The 27,660-nt window shown below is 39.6% G+C and overlaps 1 long non-coding RNA gene across 2 annotated transcripts in view; it reads right to left on the reverse strand.

The window, feature by feature from the left end:
* Window positions 1-1,977: 1,977 nt before the first annotated feature.
* Window positions 1,978-27,660, reverse strand: part of LOC148186469 (uncharacterized) — a 43,916-nt gene continuing 18,233 nt past the window's right edge. For both annotated transcript variants that reach the window (XR_015774896.1, XR_015774895.1), the window contains exons 4-5: window positions 26,239-26,324; window positions 1,978-2,050 (exon numbers count right to left, since the gene is read on the reverse strand). This is a non-coding gene — a long non-coding RNA (uncharacterized LOC148186469). The remainder of the gene's footprint in view (window positions 2,051-26,238; window positions 26,325-27,660) is intronic.

Here is a 27,660-nt window from a genome sequence, read left to right on the forward strand (position 1 = left end):
ACATTTTAGAAGTTTGTCTCTACAAGGAGTGACGTTAAAGCTATAATTAGTCATGTTGGGAAACAGGCACAGAATTCGATGAGATGATGGCTACCTCTCTCAAATCCTCACATAATGTCTGGTTTGTTTATTCTGTGCAAGAACTGAAGTGTAAAACAATTTTGCAGGGTGTTAATGCACCAAACTATTTCTTGGCTGAGGCAAGTCCTTTTCTCAAGTCTCCACTGGTTGCCTTGCAATTGCTCCAGCCTAAAAAAATAGTCCCAGCGTAGAAAGTTAATTATGTTTTTTCCGCTCTGGTTTTCATACTGGTTAAATAAACTAGATACAATGAACTTTGGAGCAGGGGTGTCAAACATATGGCCTGTGGGCCAGAACCAGCCCGCCATAGGGACTAATCTGACCCATTGGATGACTTTGCATACCTAATCGTGGTGCACTTGTAAAGGCTAAAGGCCCAGACACACCAAAATGACATAAAAGAAGTGGTGGCAATGACGACTAAGTGTCGAGTCACTTGTATCTCACCCAAAAAGTTGCACTTGAACAAAAGCAAAAACAACAGCCAGCGGTGAATTAACGTGTACTTTCTGCATGATAGGAAATAACCTCCCACACAGAAGCATCTAGTCTGCATTTGTTGTTCAAAAAAGGATATCGGAAGACTGACGATACAGATTCAAGATACTTGTTAGCCAGTTAGCACATTGAAAATACAACCCAATGATGAAAGAATAAAGGAAATTGAACGTGCGCTAGCAACAATAACACATAAAATCATGAACCGTTTCCACTTAAGAGCTAAATGGTCAAAAAATATTTTTTACTTAATTCAACAAGTTGGTTTCAATCTCACGCCCTCTTGACTTTGGCCATTTGTTTGCTAATAATAGTGATTTCATCAACCTAGGAGCTTCACCATCTTCTGTCCTAATTAAACACGATGAACTGGCAGAAAAAAAAACTTACAAGGGCCAACTAGTACCAATGATGCAGGACACACCACCAAAATGATGGCGATGGATGCACACCAACAGCCTGACGTTGACCAATGGTGCACTGTCTTGGTGTGACAGAGCCTTAAGAGGGTCAGGTTTCAGGAGTAAGTTAAACAGTGGGTAGCCTACTTAATGTAAAATACTAGTTCAAAAGATTTTCTTCAAAAGACAATGAATGCTTATTGTGATCATATTTAAAGGTAACGAACATTGTGCAGAATATTGTCAAACAGCAGCTTCAGGACAAAAAAATCTATGTCAGATTTCTGTCTTTAAATAATACTGGTGCAACCCTGTTGCTAATTCTCTTCCAAAACTTCAGATTTTTAAATGTTTGGTAAGGCAGAGGATAACTTAACCTGCTTCCTCAGTAGCTTCCCCTTCAGTTATTGTGGTGATGTCAGCATTACTACACTGGAGTGCAAATGAAAAATGCACATGCAATGACAGTGAGTAGCATGCTGACTAAGTTCGGAAAAACTGAGTAATATTGAAATTGCACTTATTTTTCTTAAGATATCTCAGCCTGCTCATCGTCTGTTTGGGTGAATGTTTTCAGAAAGTTCTTCTTAACAACAAGAGAAAAAGAAAAATGGAGGTACTGTTATATAAAGGTGATTCTACGGTGGTTTTATTGGTCCAGCCCACTTGATATCAAATTGGGCTGTATGTGGTCCATGAATTTACATGACTTTAACTGCCTGCTTGAGAGATTCTAGTCAGTGGATTTTGTTATCACTGGTCAGAGCCATGCAAGCTGTTTCCCCTTATTTCCAATTTTTGGGCTTAGCTAGTGTAATATTTATACAAACATGACAGAGGCATCAATCTTTTCTTCTAAATGTTTGCAAAAAAGAGAAGGAGCATTTTTTCCGCAACTTCCCTTTAAGACATTATTGTTATGTTTACAGTAGGCAGACTGCCTCATTTACAAGGAGCATTCAGACACGCTGCGGTTACCTGACCTAGGTTTGAACTTACCAGAAGTGGGGTAGTAAGAAGGTTTTCAGTCAGAGATTTGAGATGATTTCAGCAACTGAAAGTAGGTAGACCTACAAAGAGAAGACACCATGTTGTTTGTATTACACATCTCTGTAGACCTTTTTTCAAAGAACCCAAGACCCAAAAAAGGCAAAGTTATCTTAGAAGAGCGGCTCTACGTTCCTACTTTTAGACACAGGATTACACTGGGGATGTCATTAACAGTAAACTGGAGCTGTTCTCAGGCTCTGTGTTGTGTGAGATGGGGGACTTCCCATCCCCTGTTTATCCACATTTCTTCAGTACATAAAGCTGAGCCACAGACGCAGCTGTCAATATGCAATGTATGAAATAAGGGCAACCGCTCTGGGCTCCAACAGGCCTCTATCTGCTCATCGTTTCTTTCATGTAATGAGTCACTGGTGGGTTTTCTTAATTACACTATTTAGTGCAGACAAAACATGGTTGATGATAACAAACTGTTCTGATTTCAAACAGAAACTACACGTTAGAAAGCGATTTGCAAGGGAAAGATCGCTTCCTCCTCCTCCAAAAAAAGCCTCCCAGACATCAAGTCTTGGTGGAAACCTTCCTCTTTTCTGCACAGATGCGCTGACCAAAGTTAGATGTACATATTTAGCTCTGCAAATGCTCTTCAGGTCATGTGCATCAAAGTTGTTCGAGTCAGACACGATGTGATCTGGTTAACTCTTACAGTATTTTGGCTTACCTCAAAGGGGAAGGAAATATGCACAGTTTGCATCTGAGAAGCTGTTATCACCTCTATTCTGTGCAATGTGACATCTGACAGATGTCTATACTCAGATTAAGCTGATTTACATCAAATGCTGTTTTTACACCAAGTGTAAAAGTTTCTCTGGCTTGTTTTTGCACATATATCATATTTATATGCAGGCCACGCAGTTAATGTATCTTTAAGGAGTAGTGTGTAGGATTAAGTGACGCCTAGAAATAAGAACTGCAGATTGCAATCATCTGAAACTTCTCCTGTGTGTCAAGTGCAAACTCAAGTGTTTCATTGTTCAGGAGATTTTTACAAGGAGCCTAATTTTCCACTGAAGTCTCGTCCTCTCTAAACAATTAGACAGTGATTTAAACACTGAATAAAGTAGTTTCATGTTAAAAATCTGTGTTTTCCCAATGCTGTTTGGCTTATAGCTTAGGCATTACAAACTATGTTGGCCAATGCGAAAACCTATCCTGAGTCAGCGTTGTGAAAACACAAGAAGTCCTCTTTTTCATCATGATCTAAAGTTTTTTTTCTTTATATCATACATAAAGAAAAAAAAAACTTATACTGGCAGGATCAGAATATTAAATATCACTTTATCCTGCACACTGGACCTTTAAGTTTATGAACAGGACCTGCTATGAAGACTGCAGACAAAACAAAAGCTCTACCACATTGTTAGAATCATTAAAATGTATAATCTAGGGCACTGTGCATACAGTTAATTGACACAGACAGCGCTTGTGGCAGCAGGTTTGGTTCCCCCCTCTCAACAGCACAAGTGCAGCCTGGAGTCAGGCTGGCTTATCTCTCTCTGCACTCCAAACAGTGGGCTTAAGTGCTGGCTGTGCCACATGTCTCTGCTGTTCACAGGTTTAGCAGAAATCCGTCCACCCTGCATTCACTCCCCCGAGACCTGCAGTGTTACCTTACCGCTTATCTCTGGAGAATCTAGCAGCTTTTATTTTTCCTGCACAAAAGAATTCTTTTTGCATTTGATCTGCTCACTGTGCAGGGATAAAGTCTGAATCACTGTTCGCATTCAGGTCACACACAAAAGCAAAATGTAGGCCTCACATGTCAGCAATTCAAATTGTGATTTGTGATTTAACTCCCATTATTTGTGTCTTTTGCTGTCGTTTTCATTCCTCCCTGGGTGTCTGCTAAAGAAAACATGTATATATTTTTCCCCAGTTTTTTCTTGAATGCCTCTTTGGTGCTTTTACAATTTTTCATCGCTCCACCCCTCTACTGTGGCGTCTCACAGGAGTATAAAGTTACCTTATTTTTACAGTCAGGCCTGAAAAGACTGTTCCCATGGTCCACTTCTGCACCAGTCTGTCTGTGTACTGGTTACCATGCTTAAGTATTAGTATTGGATGTCTGTTGTGTTCACTCAGGACGTTTACATGCGCAGATAAGTTGAACTACTGTTTTAGCTCAATTAGGCCATTTAATTGCACAACTGTCCCTGTCCCAGTATACAAGCACCCGGTGGAGAATCCATTTATTGACGAAAGCTTGTCAAACTCCACTATGGTAGGTGGTGATATGCCTCTGTTAAGCTAGCTGCTATATAAACCTATATTATTATGTCTATGATATAGAACGAATCCCAGTGTTTGTTTACAATAACTTCAGGGTATAAAACTGCCATGTCATGTACATATAGCCTAATCAAACGGCACTAAGCAAACTCTGCCTTAATTAATTAGTTTTAAGCCATGCTATATTTGGAATATTTTCACTGCTTTACCTTGCTGGAAGACAGCAAGGCAGCCCTTATTGACGGGGATTTGCTGTTACATCAAAAACACCAGACTCGATTGAGAAAAACACTCATTTTACTCCACTGAACAGTGAAGCTTTTGGTCTACCGCTGACTCCATCAGCTGCTGTGGAGGTAAAGAGGAGCACATTTTCAGCTATAGTGAACATATTAACTGATATTCATTTCTTAGGTTGCTAAACTTGTTTTACTGTGGCCCCATCAGCAGTAGTACAATATTTATTACTCCTACCTAAACCTGGCCCAGAGCCTATAAGGGACTGTACTTTCTTGTCACAGGGAGGAAGTTTGCTAAGGTGTGAATTTTTATTTTAAAACAAATACAAAATACTACCATTAAAGTTGTATGTCCCTCACTGCAGCCAAAATTAAAAAGCATAAGTCCTTCTTCAGTGCTTAATTTAAAAAAAAAGCCTGACCCATTTTGCAGCATCCCTCCCCCCCCTCATACACAACGGCCAGTCCCTATCCCCAACCACCGAGGGAGGCTGGCGTGTTGACTAGGAGCATGCAACGCCTTGGCCAGTCCAGGTCCAACTATGGCGTATACATGATGGCGGAGCTCAATTTCCAATTGAATAGCTTGGTGTGTTAGTCCAACTTCAATGTATGTGATTTAGTATGACTCCAGTTGGAATAATATGTTTACATTTATTAAGAAGTCCAGTTTTAGTCAGACTAACACAATAATTTGTCTTTGTCTCACATCATGTAAACGTACTGACTGTCTCCTGGTCCACTGAGGAGAAGAGTGTGAGTGGATTGTTAAGTGAGTGGGCCCACGTGATTGGGGGGGTTGGACGGAAGTCATGACTTTTGTGGCTTCCAGCAGATTAGGGTAGTGTTTGTAGAGCCTCGCTGAAGTACCCTTAGCAAAACACATTCAAATCCACACATCCATTATTAGACTCTTTGCCATTAACATCATAACTGAGCATGTGTGTTTTTATAGTGTCACAGGAGCAGTTACAGGATGCAACTGTTAGTCAGTTCTGTGGGCCAACAGTCATTTTGTGGTTAAAGAGGTGTCTTCTCTGATGTGCAGGAAAGCCATAAAGGCCTCAGTTTAGCTTTTAGCCTAGCCTCACATAGGAACATAGGATCCCTGTCATTTAATCTTCAGAAGCATCTCAAAGGCCACAGCTAAAAATCTGTTGTTTTGACCTGAAACCATATGGCAGCCATCAGTGGCTCCTCTTGCATCGGCAAACGAAACCCAACCCTGACATTTCTTGCTAATTCACTGACCAGAAAGTGAGTTCAAAAGGTTAGTCATAGGGTTTGCATGTGCACATGTGTGTGTTAGTGATAGTGCAGGGAAAGACCAGGAACTAAATGAAACTCATTAGCACGAATCAGTCATGTTTTCTCAGTTTACACTGACACAGAGACATTCGCTAGATGCTGTTTGCCATCCTGTCACATCTGTAATAGCTATATAACATCTGCTTTCATTCTTTGACCCCAGTGCTGCTGGGTTTCAGAGAGTGCTACGTGCCTGTCGAGGTAAGAGAGCGAATTAGTGCGCAGATGTTGCACAGCGATCACTCAGCACAACAGAGAAAACAAACCTGTCCTTCCCTGTCCACTCATGCAGAACGTCTCTGAAGGGGGAAGAAGGAGCTTATGTGGTAAAGGAGTTAAAAAAGGAAATAGAAAAGGAATGGACGCGTGTAAGCAGGGAAGAGGAAGCTAAGTGAAGTTGGTCAATAGAGGGTAAAACAAGCTTTCAGTAACCAGGTCAAGCATGCACCTATTGGATCTTGCATGGAGAAGCTCGTTGTAAGGCTGAGACAGGGAGGCTGAACTCAGTTAGCTGATCTCAGTTTGTTTTTCCTTGAGGCAGAACGCCTAGCATTTGTTTGTAAAAGTGTGTCTACAAAAGAGTGTTTGTGCTAGCACATGCGTCAAAAGGTGCACATTTCTCTCCTCGAGCAGAGCTTATCTTCTTTTTCCCAAAGGGAAGCAGGCACTTGGCTGTCGGGGTCAATGCTGGGGGTCATCAGATAAGAAGGATCAGGGTCAGGCCATTACTTAAATCCAGTCATTCGTACCAGCGTCTCTCATGACCCACACTCCTCTGCATGCTCTCAGTTTAAGGTGACCATTCACAGAACTAAGTCATGTCGTCAAAGTGGTAAAATGTACAGTGAAATAAAAAAGATAGAGACAAAGAGTGTGAGGAGAGATGGAAGGAGGACAGTGGGGCTCTAAATCTCACACTCTCCTGATACAGCCCGAAGCACTTCTGTCTTTAAAGCTAATCACACACACTGAGCATGACCCAAACCTGGCCTGGATGTGGCCCAGACAGTCACATGGACATGGGAGACCAACATTTTATTTATTAGATGCTAGAATAAATGAACAATTCACCCTTTCCAGCTATTACAGTAATGTTCTATGAAATTATTTCCAGGTTATTAATGTAAATCATTAAAAACAACAGTATTTTTTGACTGTGATTCCAGCCTAACTGGAGAAAAACCCGCCCAGGTTTTTTGACTGCACAATGTTGCCTCCCCCGTGGTCAAGCTCCACACGCCACCCGGGAAGAGGCACTTTGATCAGCACACTGCACACATTCTTCCCATCATCATCTCACTTCCCTCCCCGGTGTTTATTATTGGCTGCAGCTGGAACACCTCCAGTCACTCAGACCTCACTCCACCAAGGTCGCGCTGACAGAATCCCACTGCACAAAGCAGGGACAGCCCACCTCTGTTTGACTTGATCTCACGATAGCAGATGCAATTGTAGCAGTTCGACAAAAGGTTTCTGTGCAGGTTTAGATCAAATGACGTCTCTGTGTTGGTCTTTGTCTCTTTGGCCGAATGATCAGTGTCAATATATTGCATGTCAGGGGAAATTTCTTCCCTTTTCTTCTCTGTTGAATAATATTTTATGAAGCCACAGCTGCTCTGTTCTGTTTTCTGTGACTTTTGACCTATCTCTGTTTGGAAGATGATGGAACTACTTCTCTGTTAAAATGAGAAATCAAGCACTTATATGAATTTGGTTTATTAACGTGCACTAAATTAACATTATTCACATGTCAAATGGCTGAAATTTTGAATAGTGAGAAAGAAAGTGCAAAAGAGAGAGAGTGCAAAAGAAAATGAGCGAGAGAAAAAGTCCAGAAAAAGACAGACATGAAGTGCAAAAAAAAAGTGTGAAAGAGAATGTGACAGAACATGCAAAAGTGCAAACATAGAAAAGGAAAAAGAAAAAGAAAGTAAATTAAAGTGTAAAAAGAGGAGTCATAGGAAGAGCAAAAGAAAGAAAGAGTGAAAAAGCAAAAGAAAAAACAGCCAAAGAACAAGCAATAGACAGAATGAAAGAAACAAAACACAAAAGAAAGACAATACAAAATAAAGCGCAAAATAAAGCATGAAAGCACAAAAGAAAGCATGACAGAAAGAAAGAAAGAAAGAAAGAAAGAAAGAAAGAAAGAAAGAAAGAAAGACTTTGAACATGCATTGAACCATCAGTATTACAGGTGCTCTATGGAAACAATAGTGCAGTAGTACAAAAACAAACAGGTACACACTTGTTAAATGTGTGTGTTTGTTGACAGAGAAGTGCTGCTGTCACTTTATCTGAGTCATCTCATGTCTCTTCTGCTTTAGGCCTTGAGCTTTATTAAGCTGTTGGCAACCCTATGTGACAGTCGTCACATTAAAAGTCCTGCATGCGGTGAAGGTTTGAACATTGATATAAAGCATCAATTGGAAATACAAATAATGAACAGCACAAATTAGTTCTGGCAGAACTCTGTGTGTTGATAAGTCTCACTGCTATATGGAAGCTCTGGTAACCATCAATGGAGGGACTCAAAAGCAGGATTTGCAGACACAATGAAAAGTCTTTAACTGGTGTTACCAGAGGTCAATACACGGGAGTAAGTCCAATAATCAAGGCAATGGTTTGTTAATTAGTGTTACGCAAGAGACTAAGTCAAAATACAGAAGACAGGTCAAAGAACACAAGGGAAACTCAAGAGTACCATACTGAAGTGCTAAGAAACACTGACGATGAACCGCAGCACAGAAAGGGAATGGCAAAAAATAAATGCAGCAGGAAATCAGAGTAATGAGCAACGGGTGAAACTAATCAGGGTGCGGCAGGTAATCACACAGATAAGAGCAGGAAGTGAGGTATCTGAAATAAGGGACACTGGTGAATATCAAAATAAAACAGGAAATGGTAGCTAAAAAAACTGAAAACAAGAACACATAATTGTAACAACTGGAGCAGGGTGTAATAACTGTCTTTGGACAACAGTTGCTTGAACTTTAAAGTGTTTTTGAGGCATATAACAAAGAAAAGATGTCAAAAGTGCAACTTTTCTAATACTTTCAGTATGAGGGATCAGAGTCGATGTATAAGGTGGAGAAGAAAAATGACGTCCTATCCAAGAAAGAGTGGTAATATTGATACAGCTGTACTCTAACTGCACAATGACCTCATCGGCCACATTCAATCAAGTTCAAAATTATTTATCACCCACAGCCAAATCTTTAACCTCTGCGATTAAAGAGAAAGTCACCAGATACCATAAAGCAGGAACCAAATTGCAAGTTAATTCTTCCATACACATTAAAAGCACTGCTGTAGAGGCACAACATAAACAATACTTTAAAAGATAATTAACTGCAGCTCCAGATTCCTCAGACTTGCTCAAGAGCTGGCAACACATCCCAAGTACAATATCCCATCACTAAATAATCACTGTGCTCGTTAACGACATCCAGCCGTCACTTTTTCCCCTGCTCAAGTCCACGATGAGCCACGATGACTAAAGCGCGCCGCCCTCTATTAGATTTCTCACTGAATTAATTTTGGGGAGGCCTAACGTCATTGGATCTGTCGGCCTTGGATACACACATCTGTGAGTGAGGTTTTTACGTGATGATGACTGTTAGCTCATGCTGCTGCTTGCCAGCTGGGCTGGTTCTGCGTGTAGATTTGTGAGTCATGCCAACAGAGCCTAAAGTCTGCCCGGTGCAACACAGAGCCTGCTGCATCATTAGCTAATCACACTGCAGGTTTGATAGGGATAGCATCCGCTGTGAAGAACGTATAAAGAATCATTCCTTCAGGCGACTGGAGGTGGATGATGGGAAGTCAGGGGTGTGCATGTATATGTGTCTGCGTGACTAAGTGTTCATGCTCAAGTGTTCAACCCTAAAATGCAGAATTTGGCAACACTGCAGTTGCCACAGAGTATGCTCTATAAAACTGACTGAATATCGCTGCTGGATAACAAGAAAAAGAAATGTGGCTTTAATTAACAGCTCACACGAATTCTACTATGACTGGCAGTAATCTCACTAACCTAAAACAGATTGAATTAGACATTCTTCTTTATAGTGAAGCTGCGACAGGACCACAGTTTTTCTAAGTATGAATGGTGTCACTAATCCAGACCCAAGATTGTTCTCTGATGTTCTGCACACACATAAAATCAGCATCAGTCATATTTTTTGGGAAACTAATCCAGCCTATTTTGTAAACCAAGACTTTAAGTTATTTATAATCCTTAAAAAATACTCAGTGGTGGAAGAAGTATGCAGTTTTTTTACTTAAGTAAAAGTACTAATACCACACTGAAGGTACTCTGTAACAAGCGAAAGTACTGGATTGGAAAGTAATTAAGTAAAAGCTAGTAAGAATAATCAGGAAAAAGTACCTAAACATTAAAAGAAGAGAACCAATGCTGAAAACCCCCTGAAAATAAATAAATAAATAAATTCAACAGCAACAACAACAACAACAACAACAACAACAACAACAACAATAATAATAATAATAATAATGATGATGATGATAATAACAATAATAATAACAATAATAATAATAATGATAGAATACTAAAAAATTATCAAAATATTTAGTTAAAATTAATTTTCTGTTAACTGACTAATTTTTTTTGTAACTGTAACATATCAGATAAATGTAGTGAAGTAAAAAGTACAATATCTCACTGAAATCCTGTGTAAGAAAAAGTGGCATGAAAAGAAAATACTCTACTAATACTAATAATAAGTAAAGTACTTTAAATTTGTATTCTTTAAATACAGCACTTAATAAATTAATTAATAATCAGCTAAAAAATACAAAGTTATATTCCACCACAATACTATGATGTGTTTTCATATTCAAGGTTTTAAACGATGATGATCTCATTTTTCACTGACTGCTCAAATAGCTTACAAAGCTCTCAGTGGAAACCAGCAGGAGAGTCCCTTCTCCAAACTGTGGGATTTTCATAACTATTTTTGAAAATCCCCTTCACTTCTTTAACTTTGTACTTCGGGTGCATGCAAGTCACCTAATGATTCACGCCGCTGACCTGAGCCAGTTCCAATAACACGGCTAAATTGTTGCACTCCAACTTGAAGAAACGGCCCTTTAACCTCCAGGGCCCTGACGAGGCTGTAGGTCAAAGCAACTTGTAAAAGTAAAAGACAGAATGTTCTTTAGCTCTCCAGCTTGGCTCTTTCTGGAGGTGAACTCATTTAACGGCCTCAGTGAAATATTGCTCTTATCCTGGCCTCGGACCACTCTTGCCCCCTAACCCCTTCTCAGCCGACCCCCCCACCCGTCCCCTTAGAACAGCCCCAAATTCCAGGAAAAGATGCAGTGAAGTTCTGGCTTCCATAAATCTCAGTTCCACTCCCCAGCCGCTCCCTGCAGAGCACTGAGGGAGAAACATCATCCCCTTCCCTTTCCCCCGACCCCCTTCAGCTCCGAAACCCCCTCCTCAGACTGTTTTAATGCTGCGTAGAGCAGAAGATGAGAACTTCCTCACCAATTTACCACAACCTCAACAGGTCTCTTTCACTTTGAGTCACTCACTGTGCGCTCAGATCTTTACGACCTCGTCTGTCACACCATGGCGGCGTCAAAGTCATGCTGCTTCAATCAGTCTCCCTGCTCTATTTACCTGTTAGTGTTTCTGCATGTGGTCATGGTGTCGTTAAGGCCTTTATTGCCCGCAATCCACAACGGTGCCAGTCAAGTCTGACTGACTTCTGTGTCCTAACTGTGTTTTTATAGTGAGCACAGCAGAAAACAAAAAAATCCCTGCAGGGGGATTTGCTGGGGAGAGGCTCACATTGCAAAAAACAAACAAATAACTTAAAAGCTGCAAAATTCATGTTGTGAAAATGCTCCATGACACAACAGTGGGAAAAAAAAGCATTATGCAATCATTTTACACTACTAGTGGAAACTCTTTTTATTGATTGGCCTGTGTTTGTGCCTAAAAGGAGCATGTGAGTGCAGCGCTGTAGCCCAACCCATGTGAGTGATAGACCTGTCTCTGCATGCCCTTTAGGCGCAGGCGAGCTGATTAATACACAGGGTTAGGCTCACATATGAATGACATATCCATCACATGGCTCTGTTTCTGGGACAGTAGGGCCAAGGGCTAGGACAGGAACTCTCGGCGCAGCTCTCATGAATAGCACGTAAACAGAGAACATCCGTAAACAGTTTAGAAGACCCGCTTGGACTTTGTTCCAGAAGTGGTGGGTGGATGGGAAGGAGGGATGCAGAAAAGGGACAGGAGGGGCGAAAGAGTGAAGCACTGCAGCTGATACTCCCTCTATGGCGGCCTGGTTGGGAGGAGCAACATCAGGCTGTTCTCCTTTGGGACGTTCTGCCTGTACAAACAAACCGACCCCGGGCCTCTGGTCTAATGGGAACCAGACCTGCTCAAGGACCAAATCCCCTCTCTTCTTCTCCCCTCCCCTCCATCCTCTCTGTATGACCAACGCTCTGCTGACACACACTCCAGCTGAAGGACGCACTTCAATTATCCCAAACAGACCTGAAAATATTCCCCAGTTTTCCCACACTGCAGCGGTTCATGACATTCCTGCATCAGCGCTGACCTTCTTGACCCCTGAGCAGCCAGACTCCAGTGACCCACTCTTATCTCCACAGCCACACTTTCTCTCACTTTCACATGCTTTCTCCGTCACTCCTCCTCTTTCCCTCCGTCTGTGCATCACACATGTGCACACAAAGCTCTCCATTGACCCATGGTGATAGTGACAACTTTTTCCTATGCAGTCCCATCCATGTATATCTTTGGTTAACCCTTTAAAACCTGGAGTGACATCAGTTTAGTGCTGCATTCAGAGACCTTTCATAAGTGTTAAAACCTTGGAAACCTGAGAAGATTGGTTTATTAAAACATGGGGAAAATGCAATCAGCAACTTGGCAAGAAATGTGACACGAAAATGACCTAAGAATTAGCTGGGGGAATATTAAATATTCAAAAAAAATATTCAGCGCTTTCTTGACTTTTTTGTCTTTTGAATTAAATTAAAATAAATTCATTATATATATATATATATATATATATATATATATGCTCATTTCAATTCTTTAACTTATCTCTCATTAATATTTGGGTCATTTCTTGTTATGTTTCAGCCATTTTGCTCAGGTCAAACGGTTAAACTCTTTTTTTTTTCATATGACAGTAAGGTACACTTTCCATAGGGTATAATTAGATTCCAACTGACAAAAGCGTCCCTTATCTGTGCTTCAGGACTGGCAGCACCATGGTGGGCTGCTGGTTGCCGAGTGTGAGCAGCTCATCCCTGGCTACAAAGTCTGAATGTTCTCACTGTGAGGGTTCAGAGTTTATCAGTGAATGTCCTCCCAGTCTCATTGCTGTCTCTGTCTGAATGTTCTGTTTCACCAAAGTATGAATGTTGGCACAGAGTCAGACACAGGGGAGAAAAGGCTCTTAAAACACATAGAGCCTCCACATTGACTGCACATCTGATGCAGAGAGGGCTGATTGTGATACGGCCTGGTGATAGCAGGCCTCACAGACATGTGGTGCTGTTTAAATTGCGTCACTTTATTACTGCATTCTTTTTCGTTAATGATAAGTCTGAGATAAAAATACATGTTAACACTTCCCTCTGCTTTTTACAGTACAACCATGGTGTGTCTGGGGCCCTGATTGTACAGATTCAGCAACAGTTTTCTAGTTGATGTATCTTGAATTTTTTTTGTTAATTCTCCTTACATTTTGACAGAAATTCATGTAAAAATTTTAAGTAATCATATGGTTTTTTTTTTATTTAAAAACAAAAGTGAAATCCACATTAATCATAAATCTGCATCTTAACTCTTTATGCTTAGAAAACAAATAAACTAATAAATAGCATATGCTGCGTCTATCATTATAACAACATACTTTAGATGAAACCACGTCAACTTCTGTATGATGAAAGTTAAACTTTAGCTGGCTAATGTACCCTGCAGTCCCTCTGCAGTCCCTCTGCCTCACTCCCCATCGTGACAAGACTTCGCCAGGAAGAGTGTGGACGACAGCTCTGGAGACAGATCTCTAGTAAGCAGGTGCAGCAACTGGAATTCATCCAGCAAAAACCTGGTACCAGGTCCACAGCAGGCTAGTGGCCAGCAGCAGTGCTGGGCCCAACCTGTTTAACAGCAACAACAAAAGGTTTGCAGATCTGGTGAGGAGTCAGGCCTACATGAGTTTGCACTGGCTGAATTTGAGGTTGCTACAGCTGCTGAAGGTCAATCAACGAAGTTGTCATTACTTCCTTAACGTAAAAGGACTGTGGGCTGTGCTAACTAGCTTAAGTATAGAGTGCCCCAGGGTGACATTTTTCTGTAGGCCAACACAGAAGCTGACGTTATTTTGGTTCCTGCATCAAAAAGCCTATGGGATTTTTCCATTGGATTTTGGATCACTGAAGAAAATTAGCTCTATGGTAAACAAAGTAGTAAAAAGCTATTGCTAGGCCAAAATGAACTACACTACAGTCTTGTCGCCACAGTTACCATTTAGCCGCTTGTTAGCAACCGACTATTTTGAGACACATAAAAGCTTTAAAGTTTGCAAGTGGGGCATTTACTGACATATTTTATGTTATTGAACAACACATGAAGGTCTCTTAGGCTTGTGTGAACCACAGACCTTATTTCAGACTTCTAACCAATAACCTACGCAGCGTGGAAGTGATGAAATGCTATTTCATTTCTGGTTTTTAGGACTTATTACTGGGTTTTTCTATACTTTTATCATCCAGAAGTGGCTGTGGTTTTATCCAAAGTAGGTTACAAACATGATAAATGCAACATGGGCTCGTTACATATTTTTTCAACATTTAGCCTAGATTTAGATATAACATTTATATTTATACTAACATTTGGAGGTTGATCTTACATTTAGATTTCGAACTAATTTTAAATTTAGACTTAACATTATGAGCTAGATTCAACATTTAGATTTAACATGAAGATGTAACATTAAGAAGTAAAGTAAACAATAAGATTTGACATTAAGAAGTAGATTTGACATTTAGATTTAGATTTGAAATTAAGAAGTAGATTTGACATTTAGATTAGATTTACCATATAGATTTAAAGTGAACAATAAGAGGTAGATTTAACATACATTTACACTTAACCTTTTCATTTTTTTTATTTTTATTTTTTAAATATAAACATATTGTTAACAATCATATAAAGTGTTGTTTTGTCGACATCAATTGTGAGAAACCCAGCTAAATATTCATCATATGTGGCGCCCCACAGGTGTGTGCTGAAGTGCACGCAGGCGTGCACATGAATACAGTTTTCAAGGCCGGAAAAACTCATTATTTGTGCGTGCTGGAACCAGAGATCAAGTCACTGACGTTAAGTGCCTGTACGGCAGATTTATTAAAGAGAATGGACCGTGTCTAAAGACTTGGAACAAACTCACAAACACTGGATATGACTGTTCAGCTCTGTCTCCCTCCCACACATCTGGGCACAAACCCGTCAATGTTCCCGTAGGCAAAGATCTGTGATGAGCTGAGCGAGTTGCTGCCCAGCTCACAGCTCACCCCCCCACACATTCGATTTTTGCCTGGTCTTGTGTGCTCCTCTGGGGTTCTCTGTCTTTCTCTATGCTATTGGCTTTCTGGCAGTGCTTGTGTCTTTGTGTCGTGCATGGCGGGAGTGGCCAAGCCTAGACGCAGCCCTCTGGAAATGAAGTGTTTTTGTGTAGAGTCAGCACAAATTGAGACCTGCCGGTAAGAAACGTGTTGCAACTTCACTTCTGGCTCCCTGGAGGAGGTTAGGAGTGGGAGGTGTGTTTGGGATGTGAAAGAAATGAGTTCAAAAGTGTGTTTACAACTGTGAGTGCTTGGTCATACGAGATATGAGGACTAATGTAGCCTATATAAAATCTGCTTGTGCTTTTGGGTGCGTGCATTTGTGAGCCTGTGTGTTTGCATGTTATAGCTCCAGGATACATTTAATTGGTGCTCCATTGATCCACTCCAAACATGTACTCACACGCCACAGCTTTGATGGATTAAATGGAAACTGATCAATACAGTAGCACAAAAAACGCTGAGCAAATCACCAGACAGAAAGATGACATTATCAAGAACAACTGCTTTGAGTTTATATTTCTTCATGTTATGCATATATTGCTTGCTTTTATCTGAAAACTTACTTAACCCTTTGAAACCTGGATCAACATCTCTTTATGTGCTCAGACGCCTTTCAAAAGTATTTACACCTTTGACCTTTGAACCCTGAGCAAATTGATTTCTTTCAAAACATGGGGAAAGGGCAATGAGCAACCTAGCAAGAAATTAGTAGATGCTTAAAAGCTAGGGAAAACTTCTAAAGAACTATATTCAAAATGTTCATAATTATATATATATATATATATATATATATATATATATATATATATATATATATATATATATATATATATATATATATATATATATACACACATATATATATATATAATTTATATTATAAATTATATAATTTAATTATTTAAAAATAAATAATGTATTTAATTTTTAAATTATTAAATAAATATGTAATATTTATTTTATATATATTTAATATTAATATGTATGTTTAAGCTGTTTTTTTAGTTTTTAGTTTTTTTTTAGATTTTAGCTCTTTTAACATTCATATTTTTGTGTTTGTGTTTTTTGGAGGGGGGTTCAGGTGATTTTCTTGTTTTCTTGTACTTCTTTTTTTTTTTTTTACAAATATCTTGCCAATTTCTTGCTCATTGCCTTCTTCCCGTTTTTAAAAGAAATCAAGCAAGCTAATTTGCCCAGATTTCTTATGGTTAAATAATGCAGCATAACCACAAAAACATAACATGCTAGCCTTGATAAAACCTGGTGGGTGTGTCCAGCCAGGAGTTGAATCAGCGTTGGTTTATATTCCCACTGATGTCATCTGTTGAGGCAACAGAACTTTGGCAGGAAGGGACTGACAAACAGTCAAGGTCGTTGACCCAGTGCAGGGAAAAAGCCACCAATCAGTTTGTGTGTCCCTGATGTTTCAAATTAATGATTATTCCCTGATGTACAGGGAGAACAGAGCAGTCTTTGTCTATTAATGGTCATATATACACAAATGTCTTTCGTCATTTGTGAAAAGCTCTTTCCTCTTTGCTCCTTTCTTTTCTAAATCTGATCTCTTCCTCTGCATTGTTCCACTGCCACGTTGCAACTATTTGGAGCTGGGGAAGTAGAGACACCTGGATAGTTTTCCGTTCCTTCCAGAGTAAGTTTACGGCCATGTGATGACAGTGATGATGTGGCATGGTCTGATAGTGAGAAAGTAGTGAGTATGGGGACTCCACACCCCCGTGGCCCCTCGACGCTCCCCCGTCTCCTGAATCACATACGCAGAGATGTGTGGGATTACTCTCACAGGAGGAACTTGAACCCTCTGACTTCCTGCTCGCTGATGAGGTCACTGGTCTCAGTGGGAGTGTCTGTGAAATGCCTGCTCAATAACAGCCGACTGATGGCAGGGCACGGCGGGAGAGGGAGGGGGACAAAAAAAAGGAGGAACGGGACATGTAGCCAGGATCGAGGGGTGGATGACAGGTTGTTGTGGGGGTGGAAGAAGGAGAGGAGAGAGTCCAGTGCCTGTCTTTGGTGAGCTTGAGGTACTTGGCGGAGCACAGCATGTGTTCATGGAGAAGAGCTCTTACTAGTCTAAAGGGGTGTGGGTGTTGAAAGCTACACAGCCAGGAAAATCTCACAAAATGGCTGAGAATGTTCCCGTCTGACAAAACTCTCCGTTTTTCATTAATCACATATGTGTCAGTTAGCAGTTGCTATTTGAGTAGCAGTGCGTAGACCTAAAATATGACCTTATGTGTTTACTCCCTGAAATCCGAGCAAATTGGCTTAATCTCCTTACAAATCAAGGAAGGAAGCATTTCCACAAGAAATTCCCCCAAATTATCAAGGAATTAGTAAAAAGTTACAAGAAAAAAAACCCTAATAATTAGCAGAGAGAAAAAAAGAGGAGAAAAATGGTAATAATAAATCAAATGGGTTTTTTTCTGCTTGGAATATGTTCAAGAATGTAAATGTGATTAACTACTATTAAATATATAATTACAATCAAATGACTGTTTTCTAATAATAATTTTTAAAATCTCTCTTGATTTTTTTGGGATGTTTCTTGCCAAGTTGCTTTTTACTTTTTTAGCATTTTAGGCTTTTTTTCTTTCAAAAGAAATCTACCCAATTTTTTACCCAAGGGCGTCTGAACGTAACACAAGAAACTGATGTCAAGCCAGGTTTCAAAGGGTTAATAGGTGCATCCAGATTGGGTTCTGGATGCTCTTATTCACCCTGAGGCTGGCCTCATTTATGACCAACAAGCCAGATGATTGCTGAGCTTTTACAACTGTCCTGCTGTCACAACAAAGAACTATTGCACAAAAGGGAAGAGTGTTACACTATTTATAGTATAAGGAACATCTAACATGTGGTATCACATGCTGCTCCCTGTCAGCTGGCCTGCCTCTCGCCGGCTCGCGGCTCATGTCAGAGCACTCCTGATTAAAGAGCGGGCTGCCTTTGGTCCCAGTGAAGGTCAGGTTACTATGAGGTAACTTCTGCTCCCTGTAAGAGGCAGGACCCGAGCTGCTGTGAGGCTGACGAGGGGGAGCACCTGGTGCGCGGTGCCTGAGGCTGCAGCCCAATAGGTAGAGGTTATGGGGGAAGGAAGGGAGGAGCAGGATGGTGATTGCAAATACAAAGCCATCTTGTTTCAGGCCAGGCTCAGATGGAGCTGCTCTGTTGCCAAGGGTCCAGAGCTCTACATCCTGCCGCCCAGTGAAAGACCCAGTCTTCAAACAACTCGCACGAACAAAGAGCCATACAGGCTGTGTGCATGAGCACCCACACATCACCCCGCCAACACACACAGAAAGCGCACACTGTGTTTCACTATCCTTCATCTCTGCTTTGACTTCCTGATACCACACTCATTTGGCTTCTCAAGAGGTCACAGTTTCATACCTTAACTCTCACACAACAATGCAATTAAGTCATTCTCTGTAAAACACACACAGCTTGGTCAAAACACACACTCACTCTCCCGTCATCGTCTCCCTGTGTTTCACCCTCGGGCAGTTTAATGCTTTCCAGATGTTGAGATGCTGTACTCTCCAGATCTACCAAACCTTGGAAGTCAGTGCCCCTCTCTCATGGTGTTAATGGTGCCCAGGAGGACTCTGAATGGGGGAAGGAGGGGTCACAAGACCTCTCAAGCTCCTTCATGCTACAAAAGCCTACAAAAGGACCCCGGCATCCTATCCCTTTCACAGGGTAATCGCTTATCTGTCCTCTCTTTGCTCTGATCAGCAGGGTTTCAACTGGAAAGCTGCATGAGGCGCATGGGTGTGGTTTGAACAGTGGTGGAATATAACTAAGTACATTTACTCAAGTACTATATTAAAGGATGAATTTGAGGTACTTGTACTTTACTTGAGTATTTTCTTTTCATGCCACGTCATGCTTCTACTTCACTACATTTCAGAGGGCACTATTGTACTTTTTACTTCACTACATTTATCTGACAGCTTTAGTTACTTTACAAAGTAAGATTTTTGCACAAATATAAGAGGAGTTTATGAATTATTTATTTTGTTATAAATGTAATTATTAAGCAGTTTCTACAAGTACAGCTGCAACAATTAGGTGATTAATCAATCAGTCAATACACAGAAAAATTCATTGCCAGATATTTTGATAAACATTTAAATCTTTTTCTGTTTTTTTTTTTTTTAAAATATTTTTGAGCGTTTTTTATTATTATTATTTTCTCTTTTAAAATTAGTTTTGGGGTACTTTCTTTTAATTTTGAATTTTTATTTTTTGCATTTTTTTAAAAAATAATTTTGTGTTTTGGGGTATTTTTTCTCTTTTTTTACAATCTTGATTGTGTTTTTTTACTCTTCTTAAAAAAAATAATTTCGAGTGTTGTAGATGTTCTGTTTTGGTTCTTAAAAAATATGTTTCTGCTTTGGGTACTTTTGCTTTTAATACTCTACGTACTTGTTCCTGATTATACTTACTTACTTTTACATGAGTTGCTTTTTCTACTCAGGATTTTTACATGTAATTTATATTTACATCAAACTGTATTTTCATGGTAAGGTAATAGTATTTTTACTTAAGCAAAGGATCTGAACACTTCTTCCACCACTGGGTTTAAAAAGACAATGTGCTTATAAACAATGTCCTCTGCAGCTGTTCTCCATGCAGATGGGTAGTGGTGGTAAATACTATTATGTTGCATTTGTCTGCATCCCCGCGTAGGGTCTTTGGGTGTCATGTGTCGACTTCTCCTCATCAATTTATTACAATCCCACTATTATTTCTCCTCTGTCCTTTTCTTGGTCTGGTCCTGTTAGCGTCTAGCATAAAAAATCAATGGCTACTCTCATGAGCTAGCTTGTGTTACCATTTTCCCTCCTCGTGACCCTCACCAAATGATCTTCTGTCACAGTCTCAGATTTATGCTCCATACCATGTTCCAGGCTGAGCTCTATTAATCTGTAAAAGGCCAATCATTAGGGCCCTATTTGTTTCTCAGTATGGACGCTAAAACGCCTGGGGACATGGAGACAACCGCAGTCCCTTGGGCCATGTTTTTATAAATGCTAATCACTCTTTAAAGCCAGCGATGGAGCTCATCTGGCTGCTGTTACATTTTTATTCATGCTCATTTGCTATGGAGTTTTGCGGTGGACAGATGATGAAATGCAACCATCAGTGACACAGGACTGCTTCCAAAACTGGTTTTGGTGTGTTTTTCTGTTATTTTTGCAACTCAAAGCACAGTAAGGACAGACTATTTGACATACACTAGCATGGCTGGGGCAAAGGGACAAGGGGCGGAACGACACAATAACATTTTAGCTGGCCAGTGGATCGACTGAGGCCGTGGTTGAACCCCAGACTCCAAGCCAAAGAAGAGAGCTGGAGAGAGTAGGAAAAAGCTCCAGGCTGAGGAGCTCTGTGAGAAAGTGTCCATCTGCAGCACATGTTGGAGACCACCCAAAACAAACAAGTTAAAATTAAACCACAGAAAGACAGCCAATCTCTGTGTTTAAAGTTCCTACAAACAGAGGATTACCGTGTTACCATTTCAAAGGTCTGAGAAATTGTCAGTTTTCGTGGTTTATCCCACCACAATACAACCAATAATCTTTGTAACAGCTACACTGCTGGCTGAGGCTCAGCTGGTTGCAGCAGAATGAAAGAAAGTTGTACAAAGTTTGAAAGATAATGTTCTGAAATTCTGCAGGTGCCATCAGGAAAGTTGCTTAAGGCATGTGTAGGATGTTTAAGAACTTTTATCTTTCATATTAATCTTACTTAAAGCAGTGCTCATCCCCACACTTAGGCAAATGCAATGGTATGCTTAACATTTTTCAGTGACATTACAAAACCACTTTTGAAAAACGTTGTTGCGAAATATGATCATCATTTTAAATCTTTCATTCAACATCTACTGTTTTTTCTACATGCTGATGTGTTCCAGTTTTAACAAAACACTTTAAGATGAAATCAACAGTAGAGTGTGATATCTACAGTTTAAAGCTACAGTTGGTATTTTTTATGAGTATATTAAGTAAACTATTTTTTTTCTAAAACTGTCAGTATTTCCGCACAACAGTACATGAAATAGTGATATCCTCCTACTCCTCATGGTGTGTCATGTGAGTTTTGATAAAATCTACCACAGCTGAAGAATAACAGAGCTGAGGAGTCTTTATCGCAGCTATCAATCATGTCCCAGTCGCCACCAGATGTCAGTATGTCAGAAAGACATTGGATTCTTATGTCAAACTGACATTAAGGTTTGGTTGGAATTAAAATCGGTTAATATTATTCAGGTTTATTATTGGCATTTTAAACATGTTATATTTTGTTTTCCATACTAACAACTTAATGTTGTAATTCTATGTCATGATGATGATGGCATGAGACATTTGGAAGGTGCTGGACTTTAGTTACTTAACAACACAACTTACAGCAAGCAAAATATCAGTGTCATCTGCCATCACTATTGACATTAGCATTAGATGTTGTCCTGATATTGTATTTTGGTTACCCGACATCACAACTTAAATTACACCAAATATCAATATCTAATGATGTTGTTGGACACCTGGGGCCGATCACTGTTTGTGAACTGTGATCAAACTGTCAAACTAGGCAGCGCTGACCAAATTCAAATCAAGACTGCATTACATACTTCTAGTCTCTTGTATGTTTTCAGAAACATATTTTTAGTGTACTGTTTAGCTGTAAGATGAGAAAGTTTGCTCCGGCTGGTGGGTGGTGGTTCATTTTCACTCAATCTTTTTCAACATGGCGGCCTGGTCACAAACTTTCTCATTTCTCAGCACTGCAGCTGGACCAGCTTTCTCATTTTACAGCTAAACAGTACACTAAAATATGTGTCTGAAAACATTTTAAGTGAGAAATAGGCAATGCAGTCACAGAATCTTGATTCATATTTGATCAGTGCTACCTAGTTTGGCCGCAGTTCACGAGGAATTATTGGCATGATTGACAGCTGCGTTTGAGACTCCTCAGCTCTAATTAGTTGTTTTCATTCACATGTGGTGAATTGTTGCAAATGGAATTAGACACACTTAGAGGAGGAACATTTTTTCACAGATTATTTGTCTCGTGTACAGCTGTGGCTGTGGTGACAGTTTCAGCAAATATGAAAAAAAGGTTGTTTTTTTTTTTTATAAAAGTCACCAACTACAGCTTTAATATCTAATGTGGCAGTATGCCTGCTTGCCATTGATTTCACATACTTAAAAAAACAGTGCATGATGTTTTTATATAAGGGAATCAAATATGTGTCTTTGTGTGTTTCTTTGATATGAAACAAGTCTGCAGAATCTTTTAACTGTGAACTGAGTTCAAACACCTACATCACAGTCATGAAATCAGCATTTGAATCACATTTCCTGCTATATGTGTGGTTAAAGGTTGTGTTGTAACATTAGCAGTTAAATGGTTCAGATGAAAAGAACAAGGAGGCTTCTGAGTGCATTTGGTATACTCCCCTCCCTGCCACAAATAATGATTAATTCACATTAAAGCCGACTAACAGGAGTACCACTTTTCAACTTGGTTGGGTTTGACCTTGCTAATTAGGTTTTCCCAGCAGCTTTGTTATGGCCTCAAAGTGAGTGTATGTGGTTGCTGTGGTTGCCACTGCTGAGGTTTCCCAAATCCATATGATATCCAACTGTTTGCGGCAGCCGCCTCCTCCACCTCTATTAAAGTCTTGACTGCCCCACAAATCTCTGCTCAGGGAGAGGAGATCACTTTCGTATGAAGGTTAATGAGAGTATGTGTGGGTGTTTTGATGTTTGATTTAAGACTATGCTGCTATCTAGTGGTGACTGACAGTAATCAGGGGTAGCTTTAGTTTTGTGTGTTGGAAAAAAATACTTTAAAAACAAGAAAAAAAAGTACTGCAAAACTTTATGTTGTTTTGCCTACACTAACTTGACAAATCAAAAAAACTTTGATGATTGCTCCAAGTGAAGGCATTTGTGCACTGGGATTTATTTTAGGATCACTTGGTTGAATTCAACACGAGAGGGAGCCAGAGATCACTGACGTCTGTGCATTGACTTCTGCTGTGTAAGAACTAATGTAACCTTCTGGACTGAACAAAGAGCTATCATAAAACATTCACATATGCTCCTCTTTCTCCCCCCTGGAGGCATTTAACGCCATAAACAGATGTCATTGTAGGTTTGGAGGATTTCATGCAAAAGATTTTGTTGGACTTCTCCTCAGAGCAGTCTCCCCAGATGATGTAGGAGGGTCTTTGCCGTTCAACTGGAAAAATATTTACAGTTTATGGCTCCCAAAATGTATGACATCATCGCCCACAACCTCTTTACACAGCACATGCCCCTCCTTAACCCAGTTTTCTTACCCTTGGCTGATAAAACTAATCAAATTGAGGTTAATGCAACATCAAATCACTGCTTAATGACTTTTTAAAAAATGTTATTATTCTTTAAAACATAAAAAGAAAATGATAAAAGTGAATGAGCTTCTGTCTTTGTCTGCTCCCCATCATGCAGCTCCTAAACATTCCCATATGGCTATGATGTCAAGCTTTACATTGCAAACCAGTGATCCTCTCTTGGGACCATCAGACCCAGATCGAGTGGTTAGACCCTCCCTCAGCCAGAGGACCTGTAAACCTCCTGTCAGCAACCATCTGTCCTGCTGACGTGTTCGAGAGCAGCACCAATTTAAAGGTGTTGTTTTTTTTTAGCTTCTCTGAAATCACTGTAAAGGAGTAATAGGAAAAAAAGACACAAATGTTCTTACAAATATGTGTCCACTGATGCACTGTTTTCAATCAGTCAGTGCAGTCTGTTGTTATTTTACCATACATCTCTGGGCAAGGCAGAATATTATGGGTTATTGTTCAACTATGATCCATATTTTCCATTACGATAAACAAAGTGATGAAAATGGCTGTTTTAGAAAGTGACTTTATCACTAAAAAATAGCCTCGGCACCAGGGCATATCTGTAGAGAAGGCATGTGATTTAGATGGGGCGAGGGACAAAAGTATCACAACAGATGCACATTTTAAACTCAACAGCAGCAAGAGGTGCATTTGTTGCTAGAAGACAGGTGGCGCAAATACTGCTAAAAAATGTCTGAGCATGACCAACAATCAACAACATTGAGTAAATAAGCACAAATCAATACAACAGCATGAACAGCAGTGTTGCGTAAAGGCGCAGAAATAGGCACAAATTAACAACTGGACAGCATGACCAGTAACACAGCGTAAAGTAACACAATTAAACACCAGCGTGACCAAAATGACTGTTTAAAGGCACATAAATGCACACCAACAACTAGGCATGGACAGATTATTGGTCTGGCCTATTACTGGAGGCACTACTTGACATTTTGCCCATTATCTATATTGGCATTTCATTTTAATGGTCGCAGCTAAAAATTAATTAATTGAAAGTACAAAGAAAGTGTAAGCATGGGAGAAACTTTCGCTTTGTAAAACCCCAGGGAGTTCTATTTATTTTTTATTTAAATTTTTACTTGATTTAAAAAAAAAAATGTTACTGGAAACTTGCTGCAGCCTATATGATGTTCAGAGTTTCAGTTTTATGTTGGGGTTTGTTATATTCCAAATTCTAAATACTGATAGAAAGATTTCCCATTTTATTGTAAATGCATATCAGTTCCAAATGTCAGTTATCAATCTCATTAACTAGCCTATTAGTATCAGTATCGGCCCTGAAAAAACAATATTGGTTGATGAGAAACCACCACAACAAACCATTTTCGTATATCTGCTTTTAATTTAAAACAGAATACTGTCATTACAAGTTTTTCTGAGTTTAGGTAAGCTAGCTGTTCCAGTTTCTACCTGTTTAAAAACTTGCACGTTAGCTGGGCGGTCAGAGATGTCACCATGTTTATTTCTATAATATGGCCTAAAATCCCCCTTCTCGTTAAATAATGACTTTATTGTTGCAAAATTACGACCTTTTTTCTTTTAAAATTCCGACTATATTCTTGTAATATTATGACTTTTATCTCATAAAATTACTGCTTTTTTCCATATTGAATATTACAACTTTATTCTCGTAATATGACTTTTTTCTCATAATATTACGACTTCATTCTTGAAGTCTCAAAACTATTTTTTCCTCAATGAAAACTCCATTGTAGTTTGGAAATAACAGCAAATAAACACATTCTTCATTAAACAAAAGTTAACTTTTTCTTCTTCAGTTTCCTCCATGAAGGTTGTTACAGTATGTGCTCTCTTGTCAAATGACTGTTGATGTGGTCACCATATAAACTCCCTGAATTTAAATTTTGTACAAAGTGGCAGACAACCTTTTTGTGTCAAGTGAGTCTGAAAAATAAATATATAACTAATAAATGTGTTTGTTTTTTCTTCTGCCAGTGACACAATAAATCACAATAAGCTTATTGAAGAATCACCATAAATTGCACGACATATAACCAGAGTCATGATTTGCCCTGATCTCCTCTTGAGATCACGTTTTCTTTTTCTTAATTCTATAATGAAGTCATCCTCAATGTTTTCTTTTTTATTTGTTACTCAAATCTCTCGTTTCAGATCACCTCACCTGCTGCACTTATGTTTTCCTGCCAGTTTTGATCGTCTGCCTCACCCTGATTAGTTTCACCTGTCCCTCATTAGTCCTGCAGTCTACTCAGCTGTTCTCACTTCCTTAATTAGTGTCTCCCTTCGTTTACCTGCCCAGTGCTCTACTTTTTGTCAGTTTGTCTTCATTTATGGTTTAGAGTTCTGTTACCTGCTTTCCTCAGCCTGCCTTCAGTATGTGCAGCTGCCTTCTTTTTGGTCTGCATTTGAGTCCAAGCCTGTTTCCTGGTCTTGACCCTGTAACAGAGCATAAAAAAATAATAATGATAATAATATTTACTGCTGCATAAATTTAAGTTCATTTGAAATAGTTTTTTTTTGGTTACATAACTTTCATTCCATAAGATACAACCTATTGATAATAAATTTAAGTCAGAGGATACATTTAACCAACGATGACGGGTGCTATAAACACAAGAATACATTCATACAGGAACACACCAACATGTGAGTGTGTATCCATGCGCACACACATACATTCACGCTCACATTCCTGTACAAAAGAAAGACATCAGTACACTTTTAACATATTATGTTATCTTAATTATAGATACGGCATAATTAGAGGTTATGTTAGGTTAAAATAGTTCAAGTTAAATGAATTAAAAAAACAGTGGTATGAAGTTGTAAAAAAAAAAAGGTGTCCAAAGATAAGATGTGGAAATCAAGTCTCATCCAAGTTAAGCTGCAGCTGGCTATTCAGCAGGATGAAGAGCTGCGGGCCTGTGTTTCCTCTGGAATCTTTGCAGCATTGTCCAAATCTATCTTAATGTGTCTTTTTTGACTTTCTCCTCTGCAGTCTTAATCGGGGGGCCATTTGGCAGATCCCCTGTCTCATCCTCCCTTTGCTAACTTGGAGTTTTCTGGATGAATCTGATTGTTGCCAGCTCACAGTTTAGCAAAGGGGGGCCCTGGAAAGGGCAGGTTGCTCTTGGAGAGGCCTTCTCCTGTGACTCAGCTGGACAGGAGTGAGCCTCCCTTCATGAAACAATATAACAAGCGATGTGATTACTGTGAAAGGAGGTTTTTGGTCTCAGCTGAGACTCCCAATAGCCAAATAACAAATACCCCTTGGTTTCCATCAGAATAGACCTGTTGCATTTTTAAAAGGAGACAAGAGAAAGGAGCAAAAAGTATCGGGTAGAAAGGAAGGGGGTGGGGTACATTAAAACAGATTCAAGACTTGAGATGGATGTAGGCCAGCAATTGTATGCTAATTTTAGGCAGAGATCCAAATTTTCTCAAATGACAGGATGTGTTGCCTTTGTTAAGAAGCAAAGGTGAAAGTACGAGTAAAAATTTAAAAAAATGGTTTGATTTCAAGTAAATCAATATTGTGTAATCAGGAACCAAAGGACGGACGCAACAGGAATTTTTTAAAGAGGAAGCGGATCCACTACATGAACAGTAGGTCATCTGATAATTAATGATATCAGGAAAAGAGTCCTCCAGTCTGTCATGATGTTTGTCACAGCCCAAACAATTGCAAATTTTAAACACTTTTCCTGTCTTTTGTGGACGCCGCGGAATTGTCCACAGTAAATTGGATATTTCCTGTTTGTTATCTGGTTCC

The sequence above is a fragment of the Plectropomus leopardus genome, chromosome 18, assembly GCF_026936395.1.
Source record: "Plectropomus leopardus strain MGB_pleo_1.0 chromosome 18, ASM2693639v1, whole genome shotgun sequence".
Classification (NCBI taxonomy): domain Eukaryota; kingdom Metazoa; phylum Chordata; class Actinopteri; order Perciformes; family Serranidae; genus Plectropomus; species Plectropomus leopardus.